The 21,087-nt window shown below is 35.1% G+C and overlaps 1 pseudogene; it reads left to right on the top strand.

Annotated features, from left to right (window-relative positions):
* The first annotated feature begins 14,345 nt into the window (after positions 1–14,345).
* LOC102667658 (40S ribosomal protein S20-like) lies at positions 14,346–18,883 on the top strand (annotated as a pseudogene).
* Positions 18,884–21,087: the final 2,204 nt, after the last annotated feature.

Raw genomic sequence — 21,087 nt, 5'->3', positions numbered from 1 at the left:
GTTAGACAAGTGGCCTCAGATATCTTAAGAAGGGGGGGGGGGAGGGGGTTGAATTAAGATATTCCAAACTATTTCCCCCAATTAAAAATCTATTTCACTTTTTACTCAAGTTATGAATTCCCTTAATGACAATCTTCTTAAATATTAATTCAAATGAAACAATTTGAATATGAATATAAAGCAATAATAAATAAAGGAGATTAAGGGAAGAGAAAATGCAAACTCAGTTTTATACTGGTTCGGCCACACCCTTGTGCCTACGTCCAGTCCCCAAGCAACCCGCTTGAGAGTTCCACTATCTTGTAAATTCCTTTTACAAGTTCTAAACACACAAGGACAATCCTTCCTTTGTGTTTAGAGATCCTTTACAACAAGAGACTCACAGTCTCTTAATCCCTTAGAGAATGAGAAGAAGAAGAAGAACAAATCTCTCTAGAAAGAGATGGATTTTACAGATTGAGCACTCAAATAATTCCTTAATGAATTGCAATTGAATTGGCCAAGGAATTCTTAAGAGGATAAAATGAATTTGCTCTTTGAGAGGATAAACACTTGTTGTTCTGAAAATCTCTTTGCAATTTCGTGTTTAAGTCACATATATATAGACCATTGGTGGTCATGAATAAAGCCTTTGAAAAGTTGTGACTCTTAGAAATATTTTCTGAAAATCCTGTCTGGTAATCGATTACAGGAATTGTGTAATCGATTACAACTTTTAAAATTTGAAATAAAACGTTTATTAACTGCTGGTAATCGATTACCAAAATTGTGTAATCGATTACACAGTCTAAAATTTCGAATTCAAATTTTTGTAGCTGTTATAAAACATATTTGGCCACTGGTAATCGATTACATCCTCTGGTAATCAATTACCAGAGAGTAAAACCTTTGAGAAACACTTTTTTAATTTAAATCACTTGGCCAAACCTTTGCTAATTCAATTAGGAATTCCCTTCCTAATATTCTAGTGATCATCTTGATGTTGTGACTTGTAATCTTGAAGTATTGTCTTGAATTCAATCTTGAAAAGCCCATTTGCATCATTTGTAACACATCATCAAAACATCAAAGACCATTGCATCTACAATCTCCCCCTTTTTGATGATGACAATACAATACCTGAAATCAAGATTCAAGCAAACAACAAACAATTGTATATAGATAAAGCGTTTACTCCCCCTATATTTCGGAATATAAAGCGTTTACTCCCCCTATATTTCGGAATTCATGATCACTTGATTTCTAAGTTTGGTAAGCTTTTTCTTAAGCTTTTTCTACAACCTTTTCTCCCCCTTTGGCAACATCAAAAAGCCAAAGAACTCGGAAATCAACACAGATATAACAATGGAGTAGCAAGATATAAATATCAGAGTATAAAACACAATAAGCCAAACTCACAAACAAGAAATAATCAAACCAGAATTCAAATAACATAAAATGTCAACAACCACAAAATATCCAAGACTGAAATTTAAAAACCAAAAGATAAATAAGCAAAGTACTTAGCATAATAATGTAAATTCTAAGAACCTAAAAGCCAAAATACATGGCTTATAAAAAGACATATAATCAGAAACTAAAATCTAAGAAGACGGAGGTGGTGGAGGAAGATCAAAACTCTGACGAATGTATCCGACATCCTCTTCAAGCTGTGTAAGGCGAATGTCCATACCGGCAAAGCGTGAATCTAACGAGTCGAAGCGGTCACCAACATAAGAACGAAGACCCCGTAATTCGGAGAGGACTTCATTCATGAGTGCAGAATCTTCACGTTGAGGGGGAGGTGAAGGAGTACGTTCATCTTGAGGAGGGAGTGCATCCTTCTTTAGCCATTGTCCATTCCGATCTTTACGATACCCAAAGGAGGTCACTGCACCAGCACCAATTGCAAAAGAACGCTTGACTTGAACAAAGGGTTCATCATCAAGCGGAATTTGAAAATGACGCAAAAACAGAGTAATCAATTGTGGATAAGGAAGAGGTGCATTGGCCCGTAATGCCTTATGCATTCGGTACCGAACCAAATGGGCCCAGTCGATCTGACGACCGGTAAGAAAAGCCCACATAAGAATCAAATCCTCCTCAGAGGCTTGTGCTAAATTTGAAGACCGAGGAAGCAAAATTCTAACAATGATATAATGCATGATGCGATTATCAAATGTTAATGACCCGGCCAGCAATCTACCGGTCATTTCAGCTTGATCATTGCAGACCATGCGACGAGCATCATGACTCAAATAATCGATTTTCCAGTCATCAACAATGGTGCCCTCAAAAGGTGCACCTTGTTTGGGTAAATGAGTCAAAGAAAAGAATAGTGACTGATCAATGACCATAGAAGTACCATGCACCTCAGACATAATGATACCATCCTGAATTTTTAAATTGCAGTAGAAGACTTTTACAAGTTCAGGATAATATGACAATTTTAATGGCATGAAATCAACAAGACCAGAATTTTGAAACACTTGATAGCAATCAAACGTTTCATCATTAAAGAACTCTACGTCTAGGTACTTAGGGTCTAAGATTATTCTAGAAGAAAACTGAGAAAGGTACCGTAGACGTTGATCATCGGATGAAAACAATGTTGATGATCTTAGAGATGACAAAGAAGGAGGAATAGGTGTTGTAGGTGCTCCGGATGAGCCGTGGCGACGATGGGCAGCGGCGGTAGCGGTGGAGGATGATCCCTTTCTCTTCTTTGATGGCTCTGCCATTTGATGAAGTTTTTATAGATTTTGATTGGTGGAAGTGAAAGAGAAGTGAAAAAGAGGAAGATTGGGCTTTACGGGACGTGATTTGGTGAAGAATTGAGTGAGAATCGAAGGTTTGAAGTTCTAGGTATGGAGGAAAACGTGGAGGTGGCTTTGGCTACGCAGCAGCTCTGATTTCGTGAGTATTTATAGAAGATGACGCATTGTAATCGATTACAGGTATTGGTAATCGATTACAGGCCCAATAAGCCTTCTGGTAATTGATTACAGGATGTTGTAATCGATTACAGGCTACCTGTTCATGTGTAATCGATTACACTGGGTGGTAATCGATTACACTGGGTGGTAATCGATTACCAGAGCCTATCCTAGGCTATTTTCTTAAGAGAATATCCATGTTTATGCTCAAATACATCCTATATGACTAATTTTCACTACTAATCCACTAAATTCAATCATTCAATTATTATATACACAAGAAATCATAAATTCTAACATGATCAAACAAACAAAATAATCTACAATCAATAAGTAAGAGTAAATCAACCAATCAATCAACCAATCAATCCCTATTTTTCTAAATCTCTTACATCTAAGAGACCTAGTTCTCTTCTAATAGAGAAGAACACTTCCTTGGGGAGAGGTTTAGTGAAAATATCAGCAAGTTGATTCTTAGTATCAACAAATTCTAATACACAATCTCCCTTTAGGACATGATCTCTAAGAAAGTGGTGTCTAATCTCTATATGTTTAGTTCTAGAGTGTTGAACTGGGTTTTTGGATAAATTTATGGCACTAGTATTATCACACTTAATAGGTATGCGATCAAGAATGATGCCATAGTCAGATAATTGTTGCTTCATCCATAAAATCTGTGCACAACAACTACCGGCAGAGATATACTCCGCTTCAGCAGTAGATAAAGCAACACTGTTTTGTTTCTTACTATGCCATGAGACAAGAGCCGATCCAATAAATTGACAAGTTCCACTTGTACTTTTTCTATCAGTTTTAGATCCGGCAAAATCAGAATCAGAATATCCTATTAAGTTGCATGTTGAATTCTTAGGATACCATAATCCTGAATTGATTGTTCCTAATAGGTATCTCATGATTCTCTTTACTGCACTTAAATGTGATTGTTTGGGGTTGGATTGAAACCTAGCACACATGCATACACTAAACATAATATCAGGTCTACTAGCAGATAAATAAAGAAGAGATCCGATCATACCTCGATATTGTTTTATGTCTATAGACTGACCAGATTCATCTTTATCTAAGTAACAATTAGTGCTCATCGGTGTAGACATGTGTTTTGCACAATCCATCCCAAATCTTTTGATCAATTCCTTGCAGTACTTGGATTGATTGATGAATATACCTTCTTGAGTTTGCTTGATTTGTAATCCCAGAAAGTACTTTAGTTCTCCCATCATTGACATTTCAAATTCACTTTGCATATCAAGGGAAAACTCCTTGCACAATGAATCATTAGTGGATCCAAAAATTATATCATCAACATATATTTGAACCAACAAAATATCATTATGCTTTCTCTTTATGAACAATGTGGTATCCACTTTACCTCTGGAGAAATCTTTTTCTAGAAGAAAATTGCTTAAGCGTTCATACCATGCCCTAGGGGCTTGTTTCAAACCATAAAGAGCCTTTTGTAATTTATAAACATGGTTTGGTTTATCAGAAATTTCAAAACCAGGGGGTTGTTCAACATATACCTCTTCTTGAATTAAACCATTTAGAAAGGCACTCTTAACATCCATTTGATAAAGTTTAAAGTCCATTATGGATGCATATGCCAAAAGCATTCTAATGGCTTCTAATCTTGCAATAGGAGCATATTTTTCTTCATAGTCTATTCCCTCTTCTTGATTATACCCTTTTGCTACTAACCTTGCTTTATTTCTAATAATTATACCATGTTCATCTAATTTATTTCTAAAAACCCATTTTGTTCCTATGACAGGATAATTTTCAGGTTTTTCTACTAATTTCCACACATTGTTTCTTTCAAATTGGTTTAGTTCTTCTTGCATGGCAATGATCCAATTATCATCTATTATGGATTCTTTTATATTTTTAGGTTCAATCATGGATACAAAAGCCATATTATTGCATAAATCTTTAAGAGAGTGTCTAGTTGTTACCCCTTTTGAGATATCACCAATAATGTTGTCGAGGGGATGATCTCTTGAAGCTTTCCATTCTCTTGGAAGTTCATCATTAGATTTGACTTCTTCTGGAGGATCTTCATTGTTTCCTTTATCATTTCCTTTGGAATTTTGTTCATGAATGTTCATATGTTCTAAAGAATCTGCAATGTCATCTAGCATATTCTTTCTTGACAATATAGCATTAGATTCATCAAAGGTAACATGAATGGATTCCTCAATATTCATAGTTCTCTTATTATATATCCTATATGCTTTGCTTTGTAATGAATATCCAAGAAAAATGCCTTCATCAGATTTTGCATCGAATTTTCCTAGATTATCTTTACCATTATTAAGTACAAAGCACTTGCAACCAAAAACATGTAGATGAGAGATATTAGGTTTTCTACCATTAAATAACTCATATGGGGTTTTCTTTAAAATAGGTCTTATCAAGGCCCTATTCATGATGTAACATGCAGTATTGACAGCTTCAGCCCAAAAATACTTTGGAAGAGAAGTATCATTTAATAAAGTTCTTGCAATTTCTTCCAATGACCTATTTTTCCTCTCAACAACTCCATTTTGTTGAGGGGTTCTTGGTGCAGAAAAATTATGTTCAATACCATGTTCATCACAAAATAATTCAAAATCTTTATTTTCAAATTCACCCCCATGATCACTTCTAATGGATGCAATCTTGAGATTTTTCTTGTTTTGTATGACTTTAGCAAGTTTCCTAAATGCTTGGAATGAATCACTTTTATGTGTAATAAATAATGTCCAAGTATATCTAGAGAAATCATCAACTATAACTAGAGCATAGTAATTTCCTCCAAAACTCATGGTTCTAGATGGACCAAATAGATCCATATACAATAACTGTAATGTTCGAGTGGTTGAAACAACATTTTTAGGTTTGAATGAGACTCTTGTTTGTTTGCCCTTTTGACATGCATCGCATAGTTTATCTTTTTCAAATTTCAATTTAGGCAAACCAACTACTAAATCTTTTGAAATTAATTTATTTAAGTGATCCATGTTTATGTGAGCAATTCTTTTATGCCATAACCATGGATCATCATCTTTACTAAGAAAGCAATGATTGTTTTCTTGTTTTATGCTTAAGTCTATCATGTAAACATTATTGACTCTATGTCCTACATGCTTTATATTAATGTCATGCTTATGTTCTATAAGACATTTCTGAGAATCAAATGATACTAGATAGCCTTTGTCACATAGTTGACTAACGCTAAGCAGGCTGTGCTTAAGGCCTTCAACAAGTAGAACATTTTCAATGGAGTTTGAAGAATTTGTACCTATTTTACCCACTCCAAGAATTTTACCTTTGTTGTTGTCACCATATGTTACATGCCCGCTTTTCTTTGGAGATATATGTGTAAAATTTGATGCATCTCCAGTCATATGTTTTGAGCATCCGCTATCTATGTACCACTTCTTTCTCAAAGATACCTGCATAATCAAGTTTTTGACTTAGGTACCCAAATTTTATTGGGTCCTTGCATGTTAGTATAAACTGAGGATCCTTTTGGGACCCATATCATTTTAATGTTACTGTAATTTTTCTTGAAGTAGCAAGTTGATATGCCATGTCCTCTTCTTCCACAGTAAAAACAAGTGATAGAATTAGAATTACATTTTTGTGTGGAAGTGGAAAAGTTTTTATGAACCTTTTGTTGTTTTTCAGATTTATACCCTAGTCCATTTTTATTAGACACATATCTTTGTTTACTTAATATAACATCTAAATTATTTCTACTATATGAAAATTTTGCAAGTGAATTTTTCAACTCTTTAATTTCTTTTACATATTTATCACAACAACTACAAGAATCTGTTATTTTCTTGTCATTAATAGTGGAGATATTAACTTTTTCATTTGTTTTAGAGATTGAGACTTCATTTCTAAGAAGATCTAATTCTTTGTTTAATTTCGAAATTTCATTTTCTAAATTTGAAATTATTTTCTTTGATGATGAAACTAATTTTGCAAGTTTAATTGATTCTTTATGCAAATCAGCAAATGCATCTTGCAATTCATCAAAAGAAATAGATAAGTTGTTTGAAGATGTTACCTCTTCATCACTTTCGTAACTTTTGGCCATAAGGCAGAGATTTATCTCTTCATTTTCAGAATCTTCAGAGGATTCCAAATCATTTTCATCCCATGTGATGTATGCTTTCTTCAGTTTCTTTTCACTATGATTTTTCTTTTCAGATTTTTCCATCTTTTTCTTGAAGATGGGACAATCAACCCTCAGATGTCCAGGTTGATTGCATTCAAAGCATTTTAGAGTAGAGGATGAATTTTCTGTCCTTCTCTTTGATTTAAAATTTGGTCACCTCTGATTTCCTCTTACTTTAAGAAACTTGTTGAATCTTTTTACAAAAAGACTTAGATCATCATCATCATCTGGATCATTATCCTGATCACTTTCTTCTTGAATTGAGGATGATGCTTTAAGAGCAATTCCTTTCTTTTTCTTTTCATTTTCTTCATTTTGGTGCAATCTCAATAGTTCCATCTCGTGTTCCTGCAACTTTCCAAATAAAGTGGCAAGAGACATGTTAGACAAATCTCTTGATTCAGAAATGGCCATTACTTTGGGTTGCCATTCTCTACTTAAACATCTTAACACCTTGTTTATAAGATCCTCATTTTGAAATTCTTTGCCTAAGGCTACTAGATGATTTACTATATGTGTAAATCTCTTTTGCATACTCTGAATATTTTCATTTGCATTCATTCTAAATAATTCATACTCATGAGTTAGTGCATTTATCCTAGATCTTTTAACATCTGTAGTTCCTTCATGTGTTAATCGAAGAGTGTCCCACATTTCCTTAGCACTCTTACAATTTGAAACCCTGAAATATTCATCCATTCCTAGGGCAGATGTTATTATGTTTTTGGCTTTTAAGTTGTATTGTACTCGTTTTCTATCCTCTTCAGACCATCTATCTCTAGGTTTTTCTATGGTTATGCTTTCACTTGATGAACTACCATCTATTGAAACTCTTTCTACTGTGGTGGGTATATAAGGCCCTATTTCTATGGCTTCCCAGATATTTAGATCTATTGCCTCGATAAAAATTTGCATTCGGGTTTTCCAGTAGTGGTAACCCTCTCCATTAAAGATTGGAGGTCTATTGATAGAATTCCCTTCTGGAAATAAGGAATTTGCTGAGGCCATCTTTTTCTTGAAGCTTCTAAACTTTATACAAGAATGAAGCTCTGATACCACTTGTTAGACAAGTGGCCTCAAATATCTTAAGAAGGGGGGGTTGAATTAAGATATTCCAAACTATTTCCCCCAATTAAAAATCTATTTCACTTTTTACTCAAGTTATGAATTCCCTTAATGACAATCTTCTTAAATATTAATTCAAATGAAACAATTTGAATATGAATATAAAGCAATAATAAATAAAGGAGATTAAGGGAAGAGAAAATGCAAACTCAGTTTTATACTGGTTCGGCCACACCCTTGTGCCTACGTCCAGTCCCCAAGCAACCCGCTTGATAGTTCCACTATCTTGTAAATTCCTTTTACAAGTTCTAAACACACAAGGACAATCCTTCCTTTGTGTTTAGAGATCCTTTACAACAAGAGACTCACAGTCTCTTAATCCCTTAGAGAATGAGAAGAAGAAGAACAAATCTCTCTAGAAAGAGATGGATTTTACAGATTGAGCACTCAAATAATTTCTTAATGAATTGCAATTGAATTGGCCAAGGAATTCTTAAGAGGATAAAATGAATTTGCTCTTTGAGAGGATAAACACTTGTTGTTCTGAAAATCTCTTTGCAATTTCGTGTTTAAGTCACATATATATAGACCATTGGTGGTCATGAATAAAGCCTTTGAAAAGTTGTGACTCTTAGAAATATTTTCTGAAAATCCTGTCTGGTAATCGATTACAGGAATTGTGTAATCGATTACAGCTTTTAAAATTTGAAATAAAACGTTTATTAACTGCTGGTAATCGATTACCAAAATTGTGTAATCGATTACACAGTCTAAAATTTCGAATTCAAATTTTTGTAGCTGTTATAAAACATATTTGGCCACTGGTAATCGATTACATCCTCTGGTAATCGATTACCAGAGAGTAAAACCTTTGAGAAACACTTTTTTAATTTAAATCACTTGGCCAAACCTTTGCTAATTCAATTAGGAATTCCCTTCCTAATATTCTAGTGATCATCTTGATGTTGTGACTTGTAATCTTGAAGTATTGTCTTGAATTCAATCTTGAAAAGCCCATTTGCATCATTTGTAACACATCATCATGATCATCATCAAAACATCAAAGACCATTGCATCTACAGGTTTGGGATGGGAGACAAGGTGAAGCTAAAAGAAGAGATTGAAAGGGAGCTTTTGTGAAGAAGAATAAAGGAATGAAGAAACTTTTTCTAGAAATTTTTTAGCAAGAAGTCATACAAAAAGATGCCTTTGTTGATTAGTGTTCTGTTTGCAAACACCAACACGAAAACCTACTCTACACACGCTTTCCAGCCTTATCGAGGAAGCTCAAAATGAGAAGAAAAAAAATCTAGATTTAAATAGAACGGGAGGAAGGTGTTGAATAATATAAACTTGATTTAGCCCATTAATCAAGTGTTAGGCCCATTTAAGTTTGTGTTATTACTCCAAAGAAAATTCTAGATAAGTGTAGAGATAAGTATAAGAAATATTTAATAAGTAATTAGAAGAAGTGTGTAGAACTAAGTAGTTGGGAGAAGTGTGTAGAACTCTCCCTTGAAGTGTGTAAAAACTTTTCTTTATGTATCTAGAACTTTCCCTTGGAGCCTATAAAAAGGGGGAGAGGTTGTCATTTGAAAATGAAGCCAAAACCAAAGCATTTCTCATGTAATAAAACTAGCCTTCTTTAAAATATTTTCTCCTTCATTTCTCTCAAATACTTTCTATAACCTTCTCCTTTCCAACAAAGTGGTATCAAAGCTTGGGTTCTACTTCTAAAGGGGAGCACCTATGACAATTGGAGCATCAAAATGAAGGCCCTTCTTGGAGCACATGATGTTCGGGAAATGGTTGGAAAAGGCTATAAGGAGTCGCAAGATGAGACTTCATTATCCCAAGCACAAATTAAGACTTTTAAGGATTCAAGAAAGAGATACAAGAAAGGTCTCTTCTTCATCTATTGAGTATTAGATGATGATGTGTTCAAGAAGATTTCTGATGCAACATTCGCTAAGGAGGCATGGGATAAGCTTCAAACCTCTCACAAAGGAGAAGACAAAGTAAAGACGGTGTGTCTCCAAACTCTAAGAGATGAGTTTAAATCCTTACATATGAAAGAGACCGAGTCCATTACCAATTATTTTCAAGAATCCTCATTGTTTCAAATCAACTAAAAAGAAGTGGTGAGAAGTTAGAAGATGTAAGAATTATGGAGAACATATTACATTCATTATATCCCAAATTTGAGCACATTGTTGTGACAATCGAGGAAACCAATGATTTAGAAACCATGATGATAGAACAACTTCAAGGATCATTGCAAGCTTATGAGGAGAAGCATAAGAAGAAGCAAGAGATCACCAAGCAACTCTCAAGATGCAACTAAAGGAGATGGAAGAAAGTCAAGGAAACGAGAAAAGTCAACGAGGTCGAGGTCGCGACTGAGAACAGGTTGGATGAGGTTCAAATTTCATCAACAACACTTATGAGAAAGGAAAAAGCTCAACAAGAGAACGTGGAAGAGGCTATACAAGAACAAGGTACAATAAATCTCAAACCCGATGCTATAATTCTTAAAAGATTGGCCACTGTGCTTCAGAATGTAGATTCGCCAAGCATAGAGTTGAGGAGGAGACTAACTATGTGGAGTAAAAAGAAGAGAAGTTTGAAACACTGCTCCTAGCACGTCAAGGTAATGAAGGTAACCAAGAAAACACATGGTACCTTGACATTGGTGCAAGCAACCATATGTGCGAAAAAAGAAGCATGTTCATGGATCTTGATGAATCAGTAAGTGGCAATGTCTTATTTGGTGATAATTCCAAGATTCTTGTAAAAGGAAAAGGTAAGATCTTAATCCGTTTGAAGGATGGAAGACATGAATTCATATCAAATGTCTACTACATCTCGAATATGAAGAACAATATTTTAAGTTTGGGACAATTACTCGAAAAAGGCTATGATATTAACATGAAAGATTCTAGTATTTCCATCAGAGATGGGAGAAACAATATAATCACCAAGGTACCAATGTCAAGAAATAGGATGTTCTTGTTGAATATCCAAAATGATATTGCAAAATGTCATAAAGCTTGCTACATTGATGCATCCTGGCTATAGCATCTTCGATTTAGACACTTAAATTTTGGAGGCTTAAGTTTACTATCAAAGGAGAAGATGGTGAGAGGACTACCCTCTATTAACCATCCTGATCAACTATGTGAAGGATGTTTACTTGGCAAGCAATTACGAGTTTGCCAAAGGAGTCAAACTCAAGAGCTAAGAAGCCACTGGAGCTAATACATGTTAATGTCTATGGTCCAATCAAGCCAAGCTCACTAGGTAAAAGTAATTATTTCCTCCTTTTCATAGATGATTTTTTGAGAAAAATGTGGGTCTATTTCTTAAAGCAAAAATCAGAAGTCTTCTCTACCTTCAAGAAGTTCAAAGGTGTAGTGGAGAAAGAAAGTGGTCGAGAGATCAAAGCCATGAAGACTGATTGAGGAGGAGAATTGACTTCCAAAGTGTTCTATGAAGAGAATGGAATCAGGCGTCCCCTAACGGTTCCACAATCCCCCCAACAGAATGCTGTGGCGGAAAGAAAAAATAGAACAATCCTTGATATGGTTCGAAACATGCTCAAAAGCAAGAAACTGTTGGATCAAGTGGCCTCGGAATAATTAAGAGGGGGGTTGAATTAATTATGAATGTGCCTTGACTAATTAAAAAATTATCCTTCTTAATGTTACTAGATTCAATTAGGCTTTTACTACAAAGTTAAGAAAGTAAAGAATAGAAATAGAAAATTAACCAAAAGTAAAAGCGATAATTAGAAGTACATAGCGGAAATTAAAGAATGTAGGGAAGAAGAAGACAAACACAAGATTTATACTGGTTCGACCACAAACCATGCCTACATCCAGTCCCCAAGCAAATTGGAGCACTAATGGAGTGCAAAATGAAGTTATCAAAGTTCGACAAAGCAGAAAAGGTGGATGTTACAAATTTCAAGAGTTTGGTGGGTAGTTTGCAATATTTGGTGTGTACAAGACTAGACATTCTGTATGTTATTGGACTCATTAGTTGATACATGGAGACTCAAACCATTACTCATCTCAAGGCCACAAAATGAATTCTTCTCTATATCAAAGGATCAATCATATTTGGCTTATGGTTCTCAACAAGTAATGACTATAAGCTTGTAGGTTACAGTGACAACAATTGGGCTGGAGATAAAGATGATCGGAAAAGTACCAGTGAATTTGTGCTTTTCATGGGGAACACAACCTTTACTTAGATGTAAAAAAAGTAGCTGATAGTCACTTTTTCGACTTGTGAGGCATAATACGTAGCAACTACTTTATGTGTCTAGCATGCAGTCCGGTTCAGGAAGTTGTTAAAAGAGTTGGGCATGACACAAAAAGAACCGACCAAGATCTTTGTGGATAATAAGTCAACCATTGCTCTAGCAAAGAATCTAGTGTTCCATGATCGAAGCAAACATATTGATACTCATTACCACTACATAAAGGAGTGCATAGCAAGAAAGGATGTACTGCAGAATATGTGAAGTCTCAAGACCAAGTAACCGACATCTTCACCAAGTCGCTTAAGCAAGAAGACTTTATCAAGTTAAAAAGCTTACTTGGAATGAAAAATCAAGTTTAAAGGGGGTGTTGAATAATATAAACTTGATTTAGCCCATTAATCAAGTGTTAGGCCCATTTAAGTTTGTGTTACTACTTCAAAGAAAACTCTAGAGAAGTGTAGACATAGGTAGAAGTAATATTTAATAAGTAATGGGAAGAAGTGTGTAGAACTAAGTAGTTGGGAGAAGTGTGTAGAACTCTCCCTTGAAAAGTGTGAAAATTTTTCTTGATGTATCTTGAACTCTCCCTTGGAGCCTATAAAAAGGGGAAAGGTTGTCATTTGTAAGCGAAGCTAAAACCAAAGCATTTCCAAGTAATAAAACTAGTCTTCTTTCAAATATTCTCTCCTCTTCCATTTCTCTCAAATACTTCCTATAACCTTCTCCTTTCCAACAAAAAGGACATAATGGAACAAGCATTGTTAATTGAACAGTAAAAAAGCACACGCTAAGCCGATATTCACAAATGTGCGCTGAGCGGATCAGAGTTGCGCTAAGCGGACGAGCACGAACAAAGCCACCTATTTAAGCCTGAAATCAGATTTAGAGAGGGAGTTTGGCCATTTTTCTTGAGGAGCTCTTGCATGTCTTCAGTTCTAGAGAGAGAGGTCCAAATTCCAGAGAGTTTGAGAGATTTTGTTGTGTGAAGATCTGCAGAGACCAAAGCTAGAAAAGGAAGTCATCCTGAGAACGTGAGCTGAGTTTGTGAGTGATTGAGAGGTCCTAGAGGTGGAGGAGACATCCACACCACTTGTATTTCTGCAATCTTTCATCTTTCTCTTTTCTTTGTTGTAAAGGAAGCTTCCTAGTTATGGAAAGCTAAATCCTCTGTTGGATCTTCCTTCTAGGAACTTGATGTAAATATCTTTTTATCTATTTATTGATGTTTTGTATGTTCACTGTGCTATCAGAACTTCATTCTACCATGCCTTTACCTTGATCGCGTAGATGCATGTGTCCTTAGGATCATTCAACAGTGGAAACTGGTCTGATTCTTAGAACTTGATAGGACGGGGCTAGTTTGTCGTATTTTCACGAGGAATCGAGGTACGGTAACCTAGTTGTTGTATGTTTGTTTTAATGCGGTCATGGTTGAGTTTAGTCCAACAAGAGGAATCGGGGTTTAGCATTTCAGGAGACACCATAGAACACATAAGCATTGTTAAATAGAGAATATCCTTTGAGCATCAGGCACCTACTAGGAAGACCAACGTGTCACCTTCTTGTCTTCACGCATCATTTCTCATGTGATTTTCCCTTTTTAATAGTTAGTTTACACATCTATTCATATAAATACATCTTTTTTCACACTAGACACCTGTTTACTGAAATAGCTTTACCAAGTAACACAAGTTCCCCGAGAGTTCGATACTCGGTTCTTATCGTTTTATACTACTTGCACAATCTGGTGCACTTGCTGGAAGTGAACATTCTCCAATTTAGCACGATTGAAACAAAGGATGAAAGAAGGGTCCTCTATCTAGGTTTTCTATTCCATTGTACGCCAAAGCCCTCTCTTATTTCCAGACACATTAGCAACTTCTTCTTCCATTTTTGTGCATCGGCATGAATAATGGTGACATACACTGCAATGAAGCCCACAAAGTCCGACTTGGGGGAGCCCCGGGAGCAGATCCACAAGTAGTGTTCACCCTTTCCTCCTAGCACAACAAAAACCTCGAGAAGGGTATGCCCCAATTGATTGTAGTTTTCATTTTTAAGGTTGTCACTCTGTTGGATCAAGTGGCCTCGGAATAATTAAGAAGGAGGGTTGAATTAATTATTAATGAACCTTTACTAATTAATATTTACCCTTCTTAGGCTTTTACTATGTTGTTAAGAAACTAAAGAACAGAAATATAAACTTAACCAAAAGTAAAAGCAGTAATTAAAGTGCACAGCGGAAATTAAAAGAGTAAGGAAGAAGAAGACAAACACACAAGAGTTTTATACTGGTTCGGCAACAACCCGTGCATACATCCAGTCCCCAAGCGACCTGCGGTCCTTGAGATTTCTTTTCAACCTTGTAAAATCCTTTACAAGCAAAGATCCACAAGGGATGTACCCTTCCTTGTTCTCTTTGAACAACCTAGTGGATGTACCCTCCACTAGAACTAATCCACAAGAGATGTACCCTCTCTTGTTCTCAGTCACAACAACCCAAGTAGATGTACCCTCTTCTTGTACCACAAAAGATGTACCCTCCAATGTGTTAAGACAAAGTTCTCAGGCGGTTAGTCCTTCGAAACTTTGTGAAGGGGGAAACAAAAGAATTCTCAGGCGGTTAGTCCTTTGAAATCTTATGTTTATGGGAAAGGGAAGAATCAAAAGAATTCTCAGACTGTGTCGTTTTGAATTCTTTGAAAAGGGAGAAGGGAGACACAAAAGAATTCAGGCGGTTAGTCCTTTGTTCTTTTGGAAAAGGGAGAAGAGAGACACAAAAAGAATTCAGGCGGTTAGTCCTTGTCGAATTCTTTTTGGCAAAGGGAGAAGAGAGACACAAAAGAATTCAGGCGGTTAGTCCTTTGTTCTTTTGGAAAAGGGAGAAGAGAGACACAAAAAGAATTCAGACGGTTAGTCCTTGGCGAATTCTTTTTGGCAAAGGGAGAAGAGAATGAAAAAGATGAATAGCACAAGTTTTTGAACAAAGAACTTTTCTTGGAAGAGAAAGTTTTGAACAAAAACTTTTAGAAAGATGAAGAGAAAAAGAATCGGAAAAATTCTGTAGAAAGAAATGAAAGAAGATGTTGAAAGATAGAATAATTGAAAGAGATGATGGATCAATCTCAAATTCATGCCATGGTCACATATTTATAATCTTTTGATGACTCAAGTCAAAGTTTGTGACTTTTGGCAATTTCTTTTAAAACTAGTCACTTATAAAAGTTGTGACTTTTGAAAGAATCTTCAGAAACAAGTCACTTGAAGAATTGTGACTTTTGGAAATGAATTTTTTGAAAACAATCATTGGTAATCGATTACCATAAAGGTGTAATCGATTACACATCAACAGATGTGACTCTTTATTTTGAATTTTGAAAATCTTAACGTTTTAAAACACTGGTAATCGATTACATGATTATGGTAATCGATTACAGCTTTGTAAATTAGTTTGAAAACAATGCTGGCTACTGGTAATCGATTACTACCTTATGGTAATCGATTACTAGAGAGTAAAACTCTTTGCTAAAAGATTTTGTGAAAACTTCATGTGCTACTCAATGTTTTGAAAAACTTTTTAGTACTTATCTTGATTGAGTCTTCTCTTGATTCTTGAATCTTGATCTTGATTATTCTTGATTCTTGAAACTTGAAACTTGATTAGTAAAACTCTTTGCTAAAAGATTTTGTGAAAACTTCATGTGCTACTCAATGTTTTGAAAACCTTTTTAGTACTTATCTTGATTGAGTCTTCTCTTGATTCTTGAATCTTGATCTTGATTATTCTTGATTCTTGAAACTTGAAACTTGATTCTTGAATCTTTGCTTAACTCTTGATTCTTTGGCATCATCAAAATAACCTTGGAAAACATTGCTTCCACATGCTCTCCTTAGGCTTATGTTTTGGTTTTTATGTTACTTTTAGTTTGTGTGGACTTGGTTCGCGGTGCAAAGGACAAACAGCTCAGGATTAAGGGACCTGTCAGGATGCCCACTAAGGTTCTTCACATCACTACCAGGAAGTCCCTTTGTGGTGAAGGTATTTTCACTCTTTCCTCACTTTTTATTATTATGGTTGTAGTTTGGTTCACTTGTCCTTTTTATTCTTTGCTTCTTATATTGCTCTTTTGTTGATGTTCATTTTGCAATTGGGTTTGCCTCAATGTTCTTCTATGTTGCTATGTTATGTGTTGTAGTTTTGAACATGCATGCCCTTTGTATAAGGAGTAGTTTTGCAATATATCTCTTAGTTTGCAAGGTCTGGAATGTGCTAAATGGAAAATTTGGATGGAGACTTTTGAAGGAAAAAGGAAGATTAAGTTAGTTATATCATGTTTATAAATATGAATAAGGGATGATCAGGAGGTTTCATTGGTAATCTATTTCTTTGGAGGCTAGGGACTCTAACTATGTGTTTGTTGAAGAGTTGAAGAATAAGATTGCAACTCATAGGTAGTGGCTTGGTTAAGGGAAACCATAGGAGTCATAGTGAAAGTGAGTCTTCACAGTGCAATTGTTTATGGACCCGAACCTGGGTGATCTATCATTCTAAAAAAGTACCAATTGTGGGATAAAAAAAAGTGTTTTTGTTTCAATTTTCATTCTTTTAGTGGTAGTGCGGGGAAAATTGTTTAATTTTTATCTATAATTTTCTTAATTCATGTTTATTGAATGATATTTGGTACTTAAGTCTGAATGTTCTTCAACAAATTGTGATGTAAATAATTGTCCTATACACATGGTTTATTGGATTGGGTCCTCTGTCATTTGTTATCATCTAATTGATTTTATGTTACTTATGAGTGATAACTACTAAATATGAGTTGTTTTTTATAATGAAAATAACCTTAAAAATATTTATTTAGCAGTTATTTATGCTTAATTGTTAAGAATTGATGTTTTTCTTATTTATGGCTTGCAGATATGAAAAGGAGGGATTAAAAGCCAAAAAGATGTAGAAAATAGCAAAAATATGAAAAAGGGGGATTTTGGCATTAGGCCCAGCCTAAGACACGTTCAGCGCAAAAACACGCACTGGCGCTAGGTGAGAAGAGGTGCGCTAAGCGCGGATACAAGCACCCGTGCTAAGCGAGCAACACAGCCTTAGTGCGAATACAAGCACCCGCGCTAAGCGAGCAGCACAAGCTTAACGCAAGTACATAGGCCCAAGTCCACTACAATAACTATAAAAAGGGAGTCAAGCCAAGGAGAAAAGACACACCGAGTCTCAGAGCACTCTAATACTCACCTAAAGCCTGAGAACTCTCCCTTAGGGAATTCTTTTTTCGCTTCCTTTATTTTCTATTCCCTTTTTCCATCCCTTCTCCTCCATCAGTTTCTATACCCTTTTTCAAGTGTAAGACCCCTTATGGCTATGAGTGGCTAAACCCTTAGTTAGGGTCTGGTCGGCCTAAAAAGCCAAATGATGTATTGTATGATTCATATCTATCAATGCAAACAGGTGTTTTCTTTCCTATTATCCTTTCTTATTTTAATTTCATGTATCATTCATACTTGCATCATTTTTGGGGGTTAGGTGCTCGACATAGGGTAATCCTTAATAGAAATACAAGGAAGATTTTACATGCATCAGTTTTAGGGATTAATCGCTCGATAGAGGGTAATTTCTAATAAAACTAAAAGGAAGGGGTATCTTAATAAAATCATTGTTAGACATAGAGTGATTGCATTATACCCATGCATCAAAGCAAACATCTAGAATTAGAACTTCATGCATTTTATCTATTGAATTTTTGCAAAGACATTTGGGAGATAGATAGGTAAGATAGGCTTGTCATTGTGAGACATCAGGGGCAAGTATTCTAATGGATGTGGGTAGGAAAAGTTCACCTAATTGATAGAGAAAAATCTAAAATAATACATCTTAGGCAAATAAGGCATGCTAGGTTCTAACATTCTCATCCCATTGAATTCTCTATTATATCTTTTGTCTCTTATTAATATCTATTATTTTAGTTATTATTTCTTTTAGCTCATCTTTTACCTTATCTCATCTTTTCCTCTTATAAATTGGAAACTATCCAACACAAATACAAAACAAAGTCCCTGTGGAAATGGACACTCGGACTTCCGAGTCTTTACTACTTAGACATTTTGGTACACTTGCCAAACAGTTAACAGTGAGCATGATCATTCTTGCGGCCTGAAACATCGTAAGACTGCTGTTGTGGCTAAAAGCTTGAAAAATGTTGTGCTTTCTTGTCTTACCTAAGTGTCTTAATTGTGTATTTGTGTGTTGTTCATATGTTTTCTACGGAACACCAATAGTTGTGTTACTTAGCTTGTTTATTTTTTTTTTTTTTGAAGTATTTTTTTCAATGAATGATATTAAGCCTTTGTGTTCATGAAATTGCTTGTTTTTCAGGTACCAACACATGGGACAGATTTGAAATTTGTGTGTACAAGAGAGTGATTGACCTCTACAGTTAAGTTTTACCATACCTTTCTGCAACTCCTCTCCTCCCCCCCCCCCCCCCCTAAAAAAAAGTGACTATGTATAGCAAATGGATCTACAGGAAGCTAAACCACTTTTTCAACTTATTATGGTTGCAAATGTTTAATGTGTTTATCAATAATATACATATTCATTTATATGTTAGCATGTTTTCATACTATGTCAATGTTTCCCAGGTTCTTAGTACAGTGAATGTCAATGTAACTTCATTATCTTGTGTAGTTGAACCACCATGTCTTAAGATTTATTTCTGAACATGGTAGGACTGATTATGATCAATAGGATGCTACCCTTTCTCCATTACATCACAAGGTTGGATCCTTTCACAATTTCAATTGCTCGGAGTTATGTCATCTCTACCCTTGAAGAATGAATACAATTGATTAATTCTGTCATTCTTCTTCTGTTAATGGAACATAGTAGTGTCATTGTTGTGTAGCATTGTAGCCACTTAATGATAGAGAAATACCATGTTTTAAAGGCATCAATCAGATCAGTATTGGAATATTCCTTATCCTCTCTTTCAGTAATCTCTTAGGTTTTCTCTCTAAAGAGTTATTCCTTTATCAACATCTGCATCCAAAAATTAAGACAAAAATGAGATATTAAACATATATATATATATATATATATATATAGTGTGTGTGTGTGTGTGTGTGTGTGTGAGAGAAAGAAATAGACAAAGTGGGTTTTATTTTCTAGGCATAGATTAAATGGGAGCCACTTGCCAAATACTAACTCCTATGAAAACTAAAAGCATTTAACATGTGATTCATGAATTGTACATTGTTCTAACACTCTCCTTTAAGCTAAAACTTGCTAATCGTTGAGCTTGGTACAAATAAAACCATGTCTAACTAATATGGGATCCACTAAACTCAGTTGAAAGACAGCATGGGGTTGATTGGGCTAGAAAACAGCACTGAACATTGTAAGAGTAGCTGGAGATTTGAAGCAGATGAAAATTTGATGCAGCTGTAGATTTGACAAATAGTTTATTTGAAAGTAGCTAGAGGTGACAGCTGGAAAAGATCAACAAAAAGATACCGGAAAGATTGTTGAAAATAAGTTAGAAAGTTGGCTGAAATGGTTGTCGGTGAGGTTAGAAAGATTGGTAGAAACTTGGTTGAAACTGTCACTGGCAATGAGAAGGTTGCTAGAGAAGATCAATGGTAGAGGAGGCAGGCAGGAAAAAAGTGGAAGAAAGGCCTTTTGCACAAAACCATAATTCAAGACCTTTTTATTGAGTACAACATTCCAAATTGAAGACTACATGATCGAGGCCGTACCCGAATCAAATAAACATTAAAAATGCAGTATCTAGGAAGTGATCCTAGGTCGTCTCCCAATGAGCAATGGTCAACCAAACGTTCATAACAGATAGTAATAAAATAGTAACGAATTTGGGGGGGGTGGTTTGTTTTTGTAAATTAAACAACAAGCAAATTTGAATTAGAAAATAACAGAATTAAAACATGTTGTTTCCCCTTGATTCACAAGCAAGTCTCTTATCCTAGGTTACGAGAATTTATCCTTAATCAGTTCAACCACTTAATCCAACCTTAAATTAAATTACTAAGCGAAAATTAACATAAGGCTATCATTATGTGATTAAGCAACACATAGACCAATTAATCATGAACGAAACTGATCATTAAGCATGAACGTAAATGAAGCGCAGAGACAATTAATCAAGCACTAAGCATGCATGGATTAATAGCAACAAATACAGAATAATTGGTGAAGAGGAAAAACTGATCAGTATTCAATAGTAATAACAAAACCTCAAAGAGAGCTGTACTTGATCCTCAAGAGAAAACAACACTGGAGACTTAGCCTTCCATTAATCAGTAGAAAACAAAATTGTAGTAGAAAACGAAGAAAACTAGAATTATTCTCCAAAACGAAAAAAGCTAAAACGAAAGAGAGAGCCTAAAACTAGAACCTTGGTGCTGTTATATAGTTCTCATCCCCAAAGCTTACAAATTTGTTTTAAGTCCAAGCGCATAAATAAAATAAAATCTAGATAAGATAAGATAAGACAAAATCTAGATGAAATAATATCTAGATGAAATAAAATCTAGATAAGATAAGATAAGATCTAGATGAAATAATATCTAGATGAGATAAAATCTAGATATGATAAGATAAAATCTAGATGAAATAATATCTAGATGAG

Source organism: Glycine max, chromosome 1 (genome assembly GCF_000004515.6).
Source record: "Glycine max cultivar Williams 82 chromosome 1, Glycine_max_v4.0, whole genome shotgun sequence".
Taxonomy (NCBI): Eukaryota; Viridiplantae; Streptophyta; class Magnoliopsida; order Fabales; family Fabaceae; genus Glycine; species Glycine max.
This window is presented reverse-complemented; position numbering and strand designations above follow the sequence as displayed.